Genomic DNA, 17,030 nt, shown 5'->3' on the forward strand with positions numbered 1-17,030 from the left:
GCTCGACTCGCAGTTTGCAGGCTCACCGCCCGGGGAAGGGGGGCGGGCGGGGCGGGGGGCCTTCGGGGATCCACATTACACAGCAACAAAGCGGAAGGTTAATTTGAAACCCACAGCCCCGCCGCCGCTCCGCTCCCCGGGCAAAGCCTGACATCTACAGTCGTGCCGGGCGCAGGCCGGGTACTCGGCGGCGGCCGCGCCCGCGGGGACTCGGGACACACAGCCGCGCTCCGGGCACGGGCCTCTGGGCAGGCCGGGCCCCGCGCCCGGGGACGGGAGCCCTGGGCGGCTGAGCCTGCGCCGCCCTGGGAACCGGCCCGGCGGGAACAAAGCCCGGTCCTTCCCAGGCGCTGACCCTTCTCTCATCGAAAGTCAGAGGCCGGCCTAGAATCGGGCGAGAAGACAGGGGCGCGCCCTCGGCCACAAAAAGGAGCCTGGGGCCTCAGAACCGGAGCCATGGGTCTCTGGGCCCCATCCACGTCACAGCCAGGCCACTCTAGCATGGGGACATTAGCCAATGTGGACAGGAATTTATCTGAAACACACACCCATCTTATTAACTGCTTTACAGAGCACTTCTGTTTTTCAGCTGCAGAAACTTAGAAAAACATCCCGGCTCTCCATTGAGAGTTTAAGGATAGAGTTTTTCAAGGGAGAGAAAGAAAGGAGAGAGAGAGGAGGAAAAGCAGTCCGCAGCTTGCAATTAAGCTTACAGTCTTTTTACGAGACTTGCCTTAAAAAGCCCCATCATTTCAGATAAGGCATACATCATGCCCTTCACGGGGAGATTCCCCTGCCAGGTCAAATTTAATGGGGCCCCCCAGTTGGTCAAAGCAATTGCTGGACACTTTTATATCTCCCCAGGTTCACCTTTTCCATTCTGATACGCAAAGGCGGCACCACAGAAATCTCACCGGAAGTCCCCTGTCCTCCCTGTCAGAATCCCACGCTCAGTCTGATTTTTCTCCTGATTCTCTCAGCACAGAAAGGCACCTGCTTTTCCCTTTCTGAAAGCCACCCACCCAGGCTGGCCCCACAGCCTTGAGAGTCCTTTCCGACTGCACAATAATGAACCATGCAAGTGTTAGAAATATAATAAGCTCAAGAGGCAAAAAGCTGTATGTATGGACTCATGTTAGCATTAAGCACACACTGGGGCAGGAGGAAAGAGGATGCCTAGCTGATTAAAACTATCATGTCTCCATGTAGAAGGCGTTCTGCACAACGTAATTTGGGTTCAAATTCACATAAATATCCAACCTGTTGGGGACAGACAACCCCTCTCTACAGTTTACATTTTAGTCCAGAAAAGAGACTCCAAACATTTTTTTTTTCTTCAGCTAGGGCCCTGGGAGAAAAGACTGCCTCTAGGGAATAATGTCCGATTAGGGACAAAGGAGAGCACAAGCCAAATTCTGTCACACATGAGAGCCTGTGTGGGGAGGGGGACTGGAGAGCAAAAAAGGAAAGTGGAGGATGATTTTGCAAACCAGAGTGTGATCAGTGCCAAGCTGTTTCCAGACCACCTGACTTCAGACCCAAGAACAGGTGGTGTTTTCAAAACACACTATTATTTATATTGGCCACATGAGTTGAGAACACCTTCAAGAAAACCAATTAATAATTTAATTGAAAAAGTGACTATGAATAATGCATGAAGACGATGATGCTAGCAATAACGCAAGAAACACACAACACAGAGATGGCCCTGGAAAGGTCTTCAGGAACATCTGGAGCCCCAAGCTCCTGTGTCTACCTGGGAGCAACCCGTTAGCCCGTTAGATAAAGACACTAAGAAAATGTTTATACTCCCAGAAAATCTAATTTCGCTGCTTTATCTTAACTTTTATTAACAGGGGACGACCTCATCATCTGGTGACATCATGAAGCTGGTGGGCCGACAGATAAATATCTTCAATAAAACAAAAGCTAAATGCCAAAGAACCAGCTATAAAGTAATCTGGAAGGAGGTGGAGGTGCTGGGCAGAAGGCCCTGGCGGGGGTGGGATCTGCAGGATACGGCTGGTGTCCCAAGCGGCGGACACCGCAATCCGCCTCTTGCACCTCACAGGCCTGACAAGTGGAACTGAGAGTGACCCTGGGTCCCTCTCCTTTATCTTAATTCAGCACCAGCTACAGACATGCTGAGAGCCGGTCAAGCTTGCCTTTGTGACAGGCAACACTTTAACAGGTGAATCCACAGGCAGGTCATCAATGGCCCCTGTATCCTGACGAATATAAACCCTTACCAAAAAGCTGGGGCACTACCTCTCCCGAAACTTATTTCCATCATTCGCTAAACAACACCCCTTCAGAGGGATTCAGAAACTTTTGCACTTACAGCTGGAATCAACAGTTACCCTGAAATCCATGTTGCAAATTCTGTCCTCCAGCTCCGCAAGGCCCTGGCTCTTCTGAGGGCAAGACGCCTGTAGGGAGACTCACGGCCTGCCCAGCACAGACGGCCTGGCACTATCTCAGGGCCCCTGAACACTGTTGACAAATAAACCTACTCTCAGAAAAGGCCGTTCTCCATAACTAGTCTCATCTCATCTGGCAACAGCCAAAAGGATAAATATTTAAAAATAAATCAGGGAATGCTCACCTCTTCCCTACTCCTCCCCTTACCCACTCTCCGAGCCAGAGGTCAGCCCCCCAAACACTTAGCTGGCTGGTAAATTACAGTGATCCCAACTGAGCCAAACTGGCTTGTCTCTCTCCACATACACATTCACTCTCCAACGCTGTCTCCCTTCCCTTCAGCAAAGGTAAATATGATCTCTGAGCTAAGATACAGTGAATGTCAGCATTCTGACTTGTAGCTAAACCTGGACTCTCTATTTTCACAGCACAATGGGGTTTAGGGAGATTAGTGTATCCCTCCAGATCCTGGTATTTTTAGGAAAATATACATACACGTGGATTTTAAAATTAGTGCTTCAATAACCTTGAGGTTTTAACAAAGAAAAAGCCAGGAGAGGGCTTTTTCTTTGTTAAAAACAAAAACAAAAGTCCCTGAAACAAACAATAAAACATTTGGAGCTAAATTGCACGCCATGCCCTGAATTCAACCCTTCATGTCTAGGCAATTATATTTAAGGACCTGGTACCCGCCGGGTGACCAGGCCCTCCTGGGTAGGACAGAGCGCAGGCTTTCCTGAGAACAGCCCACACTCACCTTCATAACCATGGGAGGCTGGTGTGCCAAGGCCTACACACAGATGTTTTGATTCACATTTCTCTGACACATACCTCAAGGCCTCCATCTATTGCTACAATGCTAATTCCAGAGATTAATTTTTACCCCCAAATCGTGGCTGCAACAGTATCTAGTTTACTTATCCACCCTCCCCAACTCAGACCCTAAATCTGTCATGTCACACATACAAAAGACACAAATGAGTAACCATTTTCTAAAAACCATGATTGGAAGGAGCTTTTCCATACTGATTGTAAGTTACAAGAGCCCAAGTTTTAAGACAGCAAAAAATAAAGAACTTGCCTTAAAACAGCTTTAAAGCAGTAGGTAAAGAGCCTGCTTTTTTTTTTTTTTTAACAAAAATATTATTTCTAAAAGGGCAAAGAGAATTTGTCATGCAAGACTTTTATACCCAGGGGGATTCTTACATTTGTGTTTCTAAACCTTGAAATTGAGAATTTTAATGAAAAGGCAGACAGATGCTTAAGGACAGCATCGCAATCAGGGTCCATACGTTACAGTAGAGAAGCGCTTTGTTTGGGGCCAGGAAAAAGAGGTGGATTCCTATTTTGTTCATGGGCCATACCCACTGTCTGACACATCCCTTTGCGCTCAGCCTGATGCAAACCACTGAATTCTTGGAGGGAAGCAGGTTGGAGGGAGAAGAAAGGAAAAAGGAAACAGGAGAAGAAAGAAAAAGAGGGAGGAAATATGGCCTCTTTATATGAATCGTAGTTGGAAAAAAAAAATCTCAACCCAGCATCAATTCCATAGGATGTACCAACAGCTCCCATACACATGTGTTAAAACAATCAATTAAAACAAAATGCCAGGAGCACAATAACCAGGATCAGATTTTTTTTTTTTTTTTTAGTGAAGAATTTCATTTAGCTTTGCAATTCCTTCCTATCAAGCAACCAGTTCTTGGGACAGGACACTAAGAGATAAACAAAAGATGACCCTGTTCACACTTCCCAAATGAGAATCCCGTTTTCTTATCTTTCCATTTGAGCACATTTTTGTTTGAAATCTGGGCTAATCTGACTTAAGAGCCCGAGCTGAAATTTCACATATCCTCCAAGTCAGCCAGTGTTTTAGAATTTGGATTTCTATTCAGGCTGTTCCAATCGTCAGTGAGGCCTACGGTAAAATGTGCTTCATGCTGTTTCGTTTGTCTCTTCAGACAAATAGAAACTGTGAAATTTAAAGAATGGATAAAAAAAAAAAAAAAACCTAAAACAAAGAGGTTAAAAAAATAGGACAAATGTTTTTGCTTTTGTGTCTCCCTGGAGCAATTGTTTGGGGAAGTCTGCATTGACAATAACCATGAGAAGGCCATCTAAAGGCGATGCGCACACAAGGGGACTCCTTGCCTGCTGCCTTTGGTCTGGGAGAAAAAGCACCTTAGCTCCGTTCTCCAGGAACAAAAGGCCAGGGCCACAGAAGGGGGGAGAGGTTACTGGGGCTTTCACAGGGAGCCAAGTGTCAATGCAGGTTCATTTTTCACCCGTCTTAGTTGGAAAGCAGCTCAGTGAACTTCCTAATGACTGCTTTTCCCTCTCCCCCTATTATTTCTAAACCTAAAAGAACAAAACAATAATATTTTTTTAAACCTAAAACCCATCATCCTATTAGACGAAAGCCTTGGGGACATACAAAGTTTTTCCCTCCTTCCTTTCCCCACCCTTTTTTTTTTTTTTGGAGGAGGGGGGATTCCCATTGTAGATCACATGGAAATAAGAGACAAGTGGACATTGTGGTCATTTTTAGTAGCGCCAGAGAACTGCCTTTATGTCTACAGCAAGGCAGGGAGCAGAAAAATAAACGCAAAAGGGGAAAAAAAAAACTGAAGAAGGATAGAAGGTGATAGTCCAGAGGCTGTGGGGCAACGCCTGAAAACAATTTCTTTTTTCACAGCATGCAGTGGCTAATGCTGGCTTCAGATTTGCGAGTGAATCAAAGTCATCACTACAAGGTTAGGGTTTTTTTGGGGGGGGGGGGTCATGGAGAAGTGGACAATAAGGCTGTATTAAAGACAGAGGTGTGTGGGTGTTGTGGGGGGGGGTTGCTTCAAAGAAAGGAAGCTAAGATGAATCACTGCATGCCATGGAAATGCCAGGGCAAGTGGATGTCGAAGTGTTTCACCAGATTCTAAGCTGGAAACATCTTCCCCAGCAGGCGAACCCTAGGACGAGGCAGTGACACGCAAACCTCAGCTTTTGAACCCGAACCTGGCAGTTTAGGAGCATGTCCCCCCTTCCCCAGGCAGTCCCAGGCTCGGGCTGAAAAGCGAGGTGGGGGTAGGGATGAGGGGGCCCTGCGAAGAAGCACAATAAACAACTCAAATATGAACGGAAATGACATCAGCAAAGTGAAGGACCTGTTTATTGCAGATCAAAACAAAACAAACTTCCAAACCTTTTGTGTATACAAGATAACTCTATAAAAAGCCTTCCTAAAATGTCACCAGGGTCGACACATCAGCATCCCAAGAAAACGGATGACAGTTACCAAAGGGGGAGGAGGCAGAGGGAGGAGGAAGGGGGATGAAGGGAAGGAGATGGGAGGAGATAGAAAACCAGAAGGGGCCAAAAACCCAGCTGACTAGTTCCCCCTCTGCTGATCCTTAATATTTATTGGTGTTTATAATCTAAAAGCCATGCTCTGTGTTTCACTTAATACAAGGCCAGACAGTGCTGTCTAATGAGGCAGCATTACAATCAGCTTGTAATACTGAATTTTTAATGCTGCCAAGGATTCTGTTACATAATAATACGAAAAACAGAAGCTGAAAGTGGGCTCGCGGTGACAGGACACTGGAAGCTTCAGGCAGGCAAGCGCCCCACGCCCGCCTTCCCTTTCCTCTCTCTGCCCACCCCCATCTCCCGATTTGCAACCAGCCCTCCATCCCTATACAGGAGGTCGGTATAGAAACCAAGAGGATTTCTTAGGAAATCCACTTTTTATTATTATTGCTATGATTATCATCTCTGATCCAGAGTTATATTTCAAGAGTTTGAATCCTAGCCTATCTGGGGTTAGAAGTCTGCGATGAAAACTGGGGGAGGCTGAGGAGACAAGGAGTACAGGAGTGGGGGGTAGATTATTTTGAGAAAGCTAAACAATATGGGAAAAAAAATCACAGCGGGGGGGCAAAAAAACTGAGATGCTGGGAGCGGGGACTGAAGCCTGCCGACCATATTCACAGCCGCTGCACTCAGTTTACACTGGTGTAATTTAAAAGCATATATATAGCCGCCGTTGCTCCTCTCTGTAATACCCCAAGACTGTAAATCTATAACCACTGCAATGATTTAGTGATTAAAAACATGATAACATATTGTGTAACTGCAAACCACAGAACCCCTGCCAACTCTCCTCTAAGATAAAGAGAAAAAAAAAAAATACAGAAAATGTGTTGCTTGCAGCGATCTTCCTAAACCGAAAAGATTTTAATAAAAGAACCTATACAGTAGACTGATCGGAAAAGGGTGAGTGAATTCTATGTGAAGCCAGCAAAGGGAGGGGGGGAAAGGGCAGCTTTATGTGGGATTCTTTTCCTTGTACTAACAAATTACGACCTAAACATGCCTTTTCTTCTCTCTCTCTCTCTTTTTTTAATAGTTTGTTGTAACTGGAATAACTGGTCTTGTGTGCTGTCTTGCATATTCAAAGCAGCTTTGTAATCGGATCTGGAGACCCAACCTTATTTGCCTGAACTCAATTGGGTTTTTCTTCTCCCCCCTCCTCTCTTGTTTTGTTTTGGATTCGGTATTGTGGGTTTTCTGTTCTTGCTGGGAGCAGACAACTACGCAGGAAGAGGCTCTGGTGCCTTTAAGCTACAGAGCAAACACCTGAGAGGGGGAGGCACAATTTGTAACCTGGCAGGAGGAGCCTAAAATATACACAAAAAAAACAAAATCAAAGCAGCTGTAGGGGTTTTGGCCTCTGAGCAGCTGACCTGACCCCATTCTGTATATTCTTTTATTTCCCCATTGCAGGATTCCTGCACCTTGGGTCAGATTCGAACTCAATGTGACCCTGAGGAGAAGGCAGTCACCGAGCCCTGGAAAACTGCTCCATATGTAATGGGGGGGGATGGGGGGGAATGTAAGTGCATATGCATTCAGACTCCCCCAGTGTAGACACCCACACACTGTGTCCTTACTCACACACACACACACACACACACACAAAATCTATCAGGAATGCCAGGCCATGGGGCCAGCTCCAGCCCAGCTTTCACAGCTCACACTGCCAAGAGCCTGAACTCTCCCTAAAGCCCCCCAAAATCTTCCTATCTACAACTTTACCCATAAAAACATGCATGCACAGACGAACACTCCTCCAGAGACTTTATATGTTTAAAAAGTCCACAGATCTGAATTGCCTCCTCTCTGGACCTGAGCAGGCCAGTTTATTCAGAGAAATCAATAGGAAAGAGCATTTGCAAATATTTATATAAGCCCTGTGCGTTTCAGCATTAAGTAATTAAAAACTAAAACTCAGGGAGGGGGAAGGGAGGAGACACACAGACAGAAGAAGGCTGTAGGCCTAGTGGGTTTTCCTGCCCACACCTCATTTCCCGAAACCACAATCCTTTCAAAACCGATTCCATGTACACTTTTTACGAAATCCTGTTCGTGCACCATTTGCTAGACTATTTCAAAATCATCTCCAAATATGGATTCACCTACCACCAAGCTTTCAAGCCTGACCGTAAGTGTCCGTATTCCCTTTTTCTCTCTCTCTCAAATGCACACACAGCAATCCTTACTTTTGACATTGCTTCAATCTCTAGTGTATTACTCTCTACTGTATTTGTATTTCTAAATTATTTGCACTAAAAGATATCTAACATTATGAGAGGAAAGGCCCACAAGGTGGTAATTCAATGAATGAATACCCACCCCCTAAACCCCCCAATACTTTCCACTCCCCTCAACCTACAGGATACCCACACCTTGGGGGTTCAGTACTTGAAATCCACATATGTAAACATATTTGCCCCCCCCCCAAAAATGTACAGTAAAATGAAGGAGTTTTTAAATGAGCCACTATCGAGTGGACTTCCTCTATACTGTTCCAGAGAGCTAGGCAGTAAATTCTGCTCATACTGCCTCCAAATCCGCTGAGAAGCCGACCAAGGCACTAGAGCAACCACACTGCAGATATTGTAGAAATACGTAGAAATTTACAGTAAATGTAGGTACACGATTGCAGCATGCTGCCCTATTGATTATGCAGATTGTGATCAATCTTCTCCCCTCTCCCAAGCCTCTTTCTGAAGACCTCCAAATAAGTTGCTCTGTAACTAGTCATTCTCCCAAAGTAGGAAGAAAAAAGTAATTTTTAAAAAAACATAAATCCTCAAGTGTCCCCACTGAAAGGGCTTGAGTCTTTTTTTTAAATCAAAGTGAATTTATGCTCTGCAATTTGCATTACAGTCAAGCGATCACCGTATGTCATATTCTTCAAAGGTGCTTAACAAACCCCCCTTTTAAAAGTCACTAGAACTGGGGGCCAGAAAAAGGCAATCAGCCTCCTTCTTCCATATAATCCTTAGGTCAAGTTTCAATAACTGAGACCAGTAAAAATTGTCATATTTACCTTAGGTTGGAAAAGTTAAGAGTGGGTGATTTTTGAAAGCACTTGTAATCAAAGAATTTGCCACAGTCGAAGGAATTGCACAACATTGTTAAAAGTCAGCTTCTGAGCAACAGATTAATTTGTAAAGTAAAATGTATTTTTTAATGTAATAGCTCCACAAGACACCTACGACTATTGAGTCTTCACAATTTAAATACACTGCATAAAATACACTCACATCTACTCTCCAATAGATACGGAAAAAGAGGTACATGAAAACGCATAATGGAAAAGAGTGAAGCAGGACGAGGGGTGGGTGAGTGGAGAATGGAACGTAAACAATCCCAGATTCGTGTGATCAAGAAAAAAAAAAAAGAAAGAAAGAAAAAGAAAAAGAAAAAGAAGGAAGAAAGGAGGAAAGAAAAAAGAAGGGAAAAAGAAAAAAGGAACACTCCGATGTCTCTCAACTCAGCTGGTCAAAGAGAGGCCGGCCAGGCTAGGTCTAGTCCTGGCCGGCGGCGCAGCCCCGAGCCCCCGGGAGCCCCTAGTGTCCAGGGCAGAGCCCCCTCTGGGCGCTCGCGGCGCTGCCAGTGGGGCAGGGCGGAGAGCGCGCAGGTACAGGGTCGGGCGGCCGCCTCGCCCCCTCGCCCCCTCGCCCCCTCTCGGACCCCGGGCTCCCGCCGGGCGGCCGCATCCCCTGCAAGTCGAGCCCCGGCGCGGAAGGCGCCCGCCCGGCCGGCCAGCGGTGGTGCTGGTGCTGGTGGTGGTGGTGGCGGTGGCGGCGGTGCTGGTGGCGGCGGCGGCGGCGGCAGCAGCAGCGGCGGCGGCAGCCGCGGCGACTGCTCCGGGCCGGGTGCGCGCCCCGCGCGGCGGCTCAGCCCGGGGCCCCGGCGCCTCTCGGGGTGGGGCAAAGTTGGGGGCCGGGGGCGGCGGGGGCGGCGGGGGCGGGGGCGCTCGGCACCGCGGACCCCCCACGCCCCCCCGCCGGCCGCCGCCTTTGTCTCGGCGCCCGGACCCCGGCCGCCCTCCCGCCCTCGGCCCGCGCCCTGGCCGGCCCTGCCCCGCGGCGCCTCCAAACTCGGCGCGCGGGCCTCGCCCCGGGCGCCTCCACCCTCCCGGGGGTCGCCGGCGGCCGGCGGCGGCGGCGCGGGGGCCGGGGAGGAGGGGGCGGCCCGGGCTCGGCGGCGGCGGCGGCGGCGGCGGGAGGAGGAGGAAGAAGAAGAGAAAGAGAAAGTTTGGCGCAGGGGGAAGGCGAGCGGGACGCAGCGAGCGAGCAGGGCGCGGGCGCGGGGAGCGCGGGCGGCGGCGGCCGGGCGCGGGAGCCGGGAGGGGGCAGGACGAGCCCCATGCAAAGCAGCCCGGGCGCCCCGAGGAGCCCCGCGTCCGGGCGGTGGCGGCGGGAGGAGGAGGAGGAGCAGGCGGCGGCGGCGGCGGCGGCGGCGGCGGCGGGAAAAAAAAAAGAGGGAAAAGTTGCCACTTACGCGGTTGCTTCTCCGGCGGCGGCGGCTGCAGCGGCGCTGCTGGCGGCGGCGGCGGCGGCGGGAGCTGGCGGCGCTTTTAATCCCGAAAAGAGGCGCTCGGGCCGCGGAGCCCATCAAGGCAGCAGCGGCGGCTGGCGGGGGTCGGCGGCGGCGGAGGACGCGCTGCTGGCGGCGGCGGCGGCGGCGGCGGCGGCGGAGCTGGAGCGCGCTCGGCGGAGCCCGGGGCGGGAGGCGGCCGCAGCCGGGGAGCCGGAGCCGCCGCCGCCGCTGCCGCCGAGCAGCATGGTTGGCGGGGAGTTTACAGCCCCCGGAGCGGGCAGGGGCCACGGAGGAGAAGCGGCGGCGGCGGCGGCAGCGGCTCTAGGCTGTAATTGGGATGCAAAGCAGGCGGTGGCGGCGGCGGCTGCGGCCGGGAGGAGGAGGAGGAGGAGGCGGCGGCGGCGGCTGCAGCGGTCGGAGGGGACGCGCTGGAAGTGGGAGCTGATGAGTGAAAAGAAAAAAAAGTCTTTGGATCTTTATTCTGCTAATTAGTTTCCTGCAAAAAATGGCTGTGATTAATTCAGTGCGCATGTGCTTCATTACCCAGGCACGACGGGAAGGGCTAATTAGCCACCTTCTGGATCAATAAGATTCAGCAAAAAAGAAAAGGGGGAGGTGGAGGGAGGCAGAGGGGAGGAAGGGAGGAAAAAAAAAAAAAACCGGGGGAAAGTGATGAGCAGGGCAAGGAGAGCAGGAAGAGAGGATGGGAGAAGAGCCCAGGAAGAGGGAGAGAGGCACCAAAAGTTTATGCATGTATTAAAAACACATACACACGCACGCACACACACACACGACACACACACGCGCACACACACACATACACACCGAGAAGTGAAATGCAGAGAAGCAACAATAGGAACCTGGCTAAGATTTTTTTAAAAGACTTTTTTCTTTCCTTTTTTCTTCCTTCTCTTTTCTTTCTTTCTTATTTTTTCCCTTTTTCTTTCTTTCTTTTTTTTTTTTTTTTGGCAAATGCAGCAGTGTTTAAATTGAATAGTCAGAGAGCATCTTCAAAGAAGAGGGGAGCAAGGGGGGGCAATAATGGAGTGGGACAGCTTAAAGATTTAAGTGAAAGGCAAAGAAGCAGCAGAGACAAAATAGAGGCCACTTTAAATTGCAAATCTGAGATTTTTTTTTTTAAAGGAGGAAAATTAGCCCCCCCCCAAATCAGAGGACAAATAAAATACGGAGAAAACTTTAGCACGTACCATAGACTAGACAAAATATATACATATGATATGTTAATTTTGTCTTCTGAAATAAGATGCAATCAATCTTCTCTGGTTCTTTAGAAGGAGAGGGGGAAGCAGGAGTGATGATTAGAAGGAATAAAAGGGGGAAAGTGAAACAGAACTGAAAGGGGGGTAACTTAAGGAAAGACAAGAAAAGGAAAAGTTGCACTTGGAAACAGGTCCAACTTTCTACCTTTCTGGACCTACGAGAAAAGTAAAATCAATTTTCTAGTGTAAAACCTGGAAAGCAGATGTTTTCAGAACACAGGAAGCTATTTTGCCATCAAAAGCAGGGATGTAATAAAGGCAGTGAAAAATAATTTCAGACTAAAATCATAAGAAAGCAAGCCAATATATTTGAATAGCGAGGAAAGGTCTAGAGTGGAGAAAGGGGGGAAATTACATACCCCTTCCCTAATGCCAAAAAAAAAAAAAAAAGTCTTACAGCTTCCTCCAAGAGTTTGGAGCAGAGTCTCGAAGCCAAAGGGCTTGAAATGAGAGGATGGATTTCAGATAAAGACTAGGAGCAGTACATCCCACCAGAGCCCAAAGGAGATCCCTGGAATCAAAGACAGCGGCCAGGGACCCTGCTACTGTACCGATTCCCGGTACATCAAAGCCATCACTTAGGCGGGTGTACGGTACCTCCAAAAAGCAAGCAAACAAACGCAGGAAGAACAAGAGTCTCAGTCTCTCCCTCTCTCTCTCTCTCTCTTTCTCTACCCCTTCTTTCAAAGCCTAGCCTTAGCGTCACTGCTAATGCAATAGATTTTTTTAATGACAAGTATTTTTGTAAGTTCTAAATATGAACTAGTACCACTGAAATTACAATGTCTGGAATAAAATAAAATGCCATTTGCACTTTAAGTGATCTGCAAATAAATGCAAAAAGAACATTTATGTTTCTGAAGGCATTTTTTAGTGAACCCTGTAACATCAGGTAGACACAGAGCTCTCACCAAAACTTATTTTTCTTAGGAAAAAGATTTTTTTTTTTTGCCAGCCTAGCTGGATTATTTATTTTAGAAGGAATTTGGGAATTAATCGGGAAATCTATTTGATTAGAAAGGAATTCTTCATTTTGAGAGATTTTCCAGTCCTCTTAAGGAGCATGCAGCTTCTTAGTCAAGACTAGGGGGAGAAAACCGGTTTAGGATTTTGCAGGGTTACCTCATCTAATCCTTGTGAATTCACTCTGGGAATAATGCTGTTTTATTTAGAGAGAAAAAAAGAAAATACATTTAGAAAAATCGGGGGTTTCCTCTCTAAGAGCCAAATCTGGATTGCCATTCAAACTTTTCCTGGCTGCTTTTCCATGCGGGACAGTTGATCAATAAAGCCAAGTCCAGGCTAGCTTGCTACAGGTTTCACCAGTCAGTGCTTGCAAAACCTTTGTCATTTTCTAAAAATAAAAAAGCTAAAAGTTATTGTAGAAGAAGGGGCTTTTTTTTGTCCCCTGCACAATGTGTCTTTTGTGAGGTTAATGCCATTCTGGGCTCTCGATAGCCCTGGACAATGGGAACTCTCCAGGAGCCTGCAAAGACTCTGGCTTTTTTCTTTCTTGATTTTTTTTTTTTTTTTTAAGGGAAGGATGAAACATTCCTACAGTCCAAACACAACTTCTACTTTGATTAAATAAATATTTATCTTTATTGTAACCATTGTATATTTTTACCTTCAGTTTGTCCGGTTTCTGATTATTATTTTAAATTTTTCATTGGTAACAGTTAATCTTTTTTTTTTTCCCTTTCAGTCCAAAGTGCAGGTCAGTGTAAAATGTAGCTGACTGAAAGAAGACTGGTAAATTCTGAATTTTTCCATAATACATCAGGTAAGGAAAATTGTTCAGACCTTCAGGAGTATATTTGCCTCTTATTTATCTATCTTCACGAATCTTCATAATTCTGTTTATTTTTTTCGGTTTATTTTTTTAAGATGCAGCAGAATTAAATTTCTCCCTGTAGATCTTGGAAACTCACTTAAATGCTATGTATTTATTTTCTTTTAAAAATGTAAATAGTACTAGGAGCGAACTTGTAGCTGGTTATACAAAACAGCACGGAGGAAGTCCGTATCTCCACTGATATAGGCTATTTGGGGGAAATTCTGGATATAAATGTATTTCATGTTGCAATATAGGAAAATGTCAGCTTAATCTGGTAAATACTTATGCTAATTTTACTCAGTGAATTCGTTATAAGGAGGAGAGGTACCAAGCTTGTATGACTGAATAATGCTTAGGCGATAATCCAGCATCTATATGGATTATTTTATGTACAAAATGAAAAAAGGAACCAAGAAATTCAGAATCTAAATCCTTCATTTAGCTGGCAAGAGGGCAGAAAATTTTAGACCAATCTGTTTTTAAGACATTTACAGTAGGGAGAGAAAGTAGAATGTAGGCTAAATATTGCATTGATGTGTATATTTCTCTGCCTCTCCCTCAAATGAATGGATATAAACACAAAGATATATGCATAAATGGGTACATAAATATACATTTGAATGACTTTAGATGTCTTTGCGTCTCTGTGTGTGCGTGAATGTATGTGCACACAAATATACAAGGTATACATAAATGCAGGTACTATACAGAGCTGTACGTGTGCTCTCTAGCTAGGGGTTTTTGTTTCCAGATCTGTTTGAAGCTACTTTTTCGCAAATATAACATAGAAGTGTTGGTTTAATGATGAAGATATGGATGGTGAATTTGAGTAAGAATCTGCTTCCCTGCAATTTTCAGAATCTGGGGTTGCAATGTGAGCAGCTATTATTTGGTCCAAGGGCTAAAGATGCCGTGGGCCAGTCTTAAGGGGGAAGAGAGGGGAAGGGGATCTTAGGAGATCTCATTGCCAAAGAGCCTAGCTTCTGAGCCCTGGGTTTTCTTCTGCTGTGGGCCTGGGGGACACAAAAACAAAACAAAAAAAGGGGAGGAGGAAGAAAAAAAGAAAACCCGTGAGGAGCCAGGGGAGGTTGAAAGGATGCCTCTGCGCACAACTCTAGAGCTAGATCTAAGAGCAGGGTTGCGGGGTGAAGAATGTGCGGGTCTCTTTTTGAATGCGTATTGTTATTCTAAGTTTATTGTATGTATGTGTTACTGTCCTTTCATTTGCCACGACAACATATGGATTCCATAAATGCAGACATGCTGAAGTGCATCTGTCTGGGTAGTTAACACGATCCAAACATCCCTCTTCGTTCCGCTAACTCTGGCTCTTCCTTGGGTTCCCTGGCAGCGCTCCGGGCTGGCCAGCCCTTGCCCCAGGCTCTCAGCACCCTGCAGTCTCGCCCTTTTGTAGTCTCCTGGTGGGATCCAAGGTGCCTGGCCGAGGAGGCGGGCTGCTCTGGGTTCCGGGGTCAGAGGCGCTGCTGCAGTTAGCCCCTGAGCGCCAGGGAACGAAAGGGTTAAGCTGCCCGAGCTCTGGGAAGGGGCTGCGCTCATCCCGGAGCGAGGTGCAGCCACCAGCAGCTGTGATTTAGGGGTCAAGTCCGAGATCACCTTTCTCCTGCCTCTGGAAATGGCAGAAGATGAGGCAGGGAGGGAGAGACAGGAGAGAGAGGCAGCCAGGCGCGGCACTTGGCGCTCCATCCATCCGTTCCCTCCCCTGACCTCCCAGCCCACCTTCTGACCCCCAGACAAATCGAACAGTTCCCCTTTCTCCTCGGGGTGCAGGGTGAGGATCTTCTGAGCGTCCAGCACTGTTCCATCCCCCAGATCTATCCTAGGGCTAAACCACTGTGATCCAAGCCCCAACCACCAAATCAGCAAGTTTGCTCTTAATGCACCAGAGGATGAGCAGATGGGTCTGGGTAAAAAATGCTCCCCATTTGTGGAAGACAGGGGTGCCCTTGGCAGGGTGGGGGAGTGTGGATGTTGGCGCCAGCCCCGCAGACTCGGGTCATGCTCCTCATAGTCCTGAGCGGATGTACACAGTGGTGTCCATTACATGCTTCTTGCTTTGTGCCCACAATCTCGGTCCAAAGCTTTCTTTCCCCAAAACTTGGGCAGCCTGGAGAATACTTTTGTCAAAATATTTTTCACGCCTGAAAGATAACCAAAACCCAAATTCAGATTTGTTTCTGAGACGTTTCACTGGAAAAGAGCAAAGTGTCTGAAGTCCCCTTTTGTTTTGGTGCTGCACAGAAGCACCTGGTTGTGGGGCTCAGTGTCCAGGTGAGGTCCTCGGGACCCTGGGCCATGTACGTGGTGCCCACAAAAGGGGCTTTCATTGAGAAAGAGCTTCCCAAATCCCACCCACCAGGTTGGACTTTAGGACAACGACAGCTCTTTTAGAAAGTTACTCCAAGAAAAAGGAGTTTCTGGTGGGAAAAGAACTGGCTGGAAATGACAGAGAGAAAGGAGAACTAGATCTCTGGGGGCACACGAGACATGTGGGGGATGCTAAGAGTAGATAGGGAGATGAGGGCACAAGGAGGTCCACATACAAGGCATGTAGGGCACGGCCGCGCGCGCGGAGGCTCGGTGACGCGCTCCCCAGACGCTCCCTCCAGCTGTCAGAGTGAGAGGGAATCACCCCGATTTCCGCTTCTGCTTCCAGGGCCAAGAGTGGACCAGCTGGTCCAGTAGGCAGCTGAGGTCTGTCTTCCTAGCCTCGGCACCCCTAACCCCGCCAGAGCCTCCAAACCACAGAAATCAAACCAAATTGGCCGCTCGAATCTAGAGGTTTCATCCCTGGGGCAAGGGGGAGGGAACAAGCCTTTTTTTTTTTTTTCTTCTTTTGAACTCCTGATTCAAAAGAGACCACAACCTACTCTTGAGTGCCATCCCCAATACAAGGATTGTGGGTATGTTTCATTCTTTCATTCTTTCTTCCCTATTTCTCAGAAGTAAAATCTTTAAAGAATTAGCCCCAAAGTTAGAGCGCCTGGGTCACTGAAAGAGTTCCAAATGATAAAGCCTGCCCTTCATTTCCAATACATGGCACACTGTGAAAATGCAAGGCAGTTATTCAGTTCCAGGGTTTGAGTCAGATTTCCAGTTTCCTCGGCTCCTTTGCAATGGAAATCTGAGATCCAACCTTGGGGCAGGAGTCGCCTCAGAGTTGGTGGCTCTCTTGGGTTCCACACAGCCTGCACCATGGGTAAGCGCTGGCTTCCCTTTTGGTGACCTGGTACCAGAAGTTTGCACTAACGTCTAAAGCCTGGGGCGGGGGAAGAAGAGAACTAACCTCATCTCAATGCAACAAAGTGAACAACTTGAAGGCAGGAGACCCTTGGTCGGACTATATTCGCTTTGGGGATTTCCAAGGGCATAACTTGGCGGGGGGAATGATCGAGGTTTCTGACTTGCCAGCCAGAGGCAGAAAAAGGGGATCCTTGAGAGGCACGGGCAGCGGGCTTGGGAGCAGGGCTGAGAGCGGGCAACTGAGACCTGGCACCCACTTACGCAGAGCCCGTTGGGGCTGGCGTGGGGAGTCAGTGCCCGTGGTAGCACGTGCATTGTTGACACGCAGACACGCAGGCGTGCGC

General features: G+C 47.8%; 1 protein-coding gene across 2 annotated transcripts in view; it reads right to left on the reverse strand.

Annotated features, from left to right (window-relative positions):
- The window catches only part of ZFHX3 (zinc finger homeobox 3), a 1,392,145-nt gene that overhangs the window by 235,761 nt on the left and 1,139,354 nt on the right, over window positions 1-17,030 (reverse strand). The window contains exon 12 of one of the 2 annotated variants that reach the window (XM_064580652.1): window positions 10,270-10,749. The gene's annotated coding sequence lies outside the window, so the exon portion shown is untranslated. Of the gene's footprint in view, window positions 1-10,269; window positions 13,989-17,030 lie in introns of those variants that run through there. The other variant, XM_054511269.2, reaches the window with a different exon arrangement.

Source organism: Mirounga angustirostris, unplaced genomic scaffold (assembly GCF_029215605.1).
Source record: "Mirounga angustirostris isolate CCGP_5_RB_7025 unplaced genomic scaffold, mMirAng1.0.hap1 SCAF_16, whole genome shotgun sequence".
In the NCBI taxonomy this organism is placed as follows: domain Eukaryota; kingdom Metazoa; phylum Chordata; class Mammalia; order Carnivora; family Phocidae; genus Mirounga; species Mirounga angustirostris.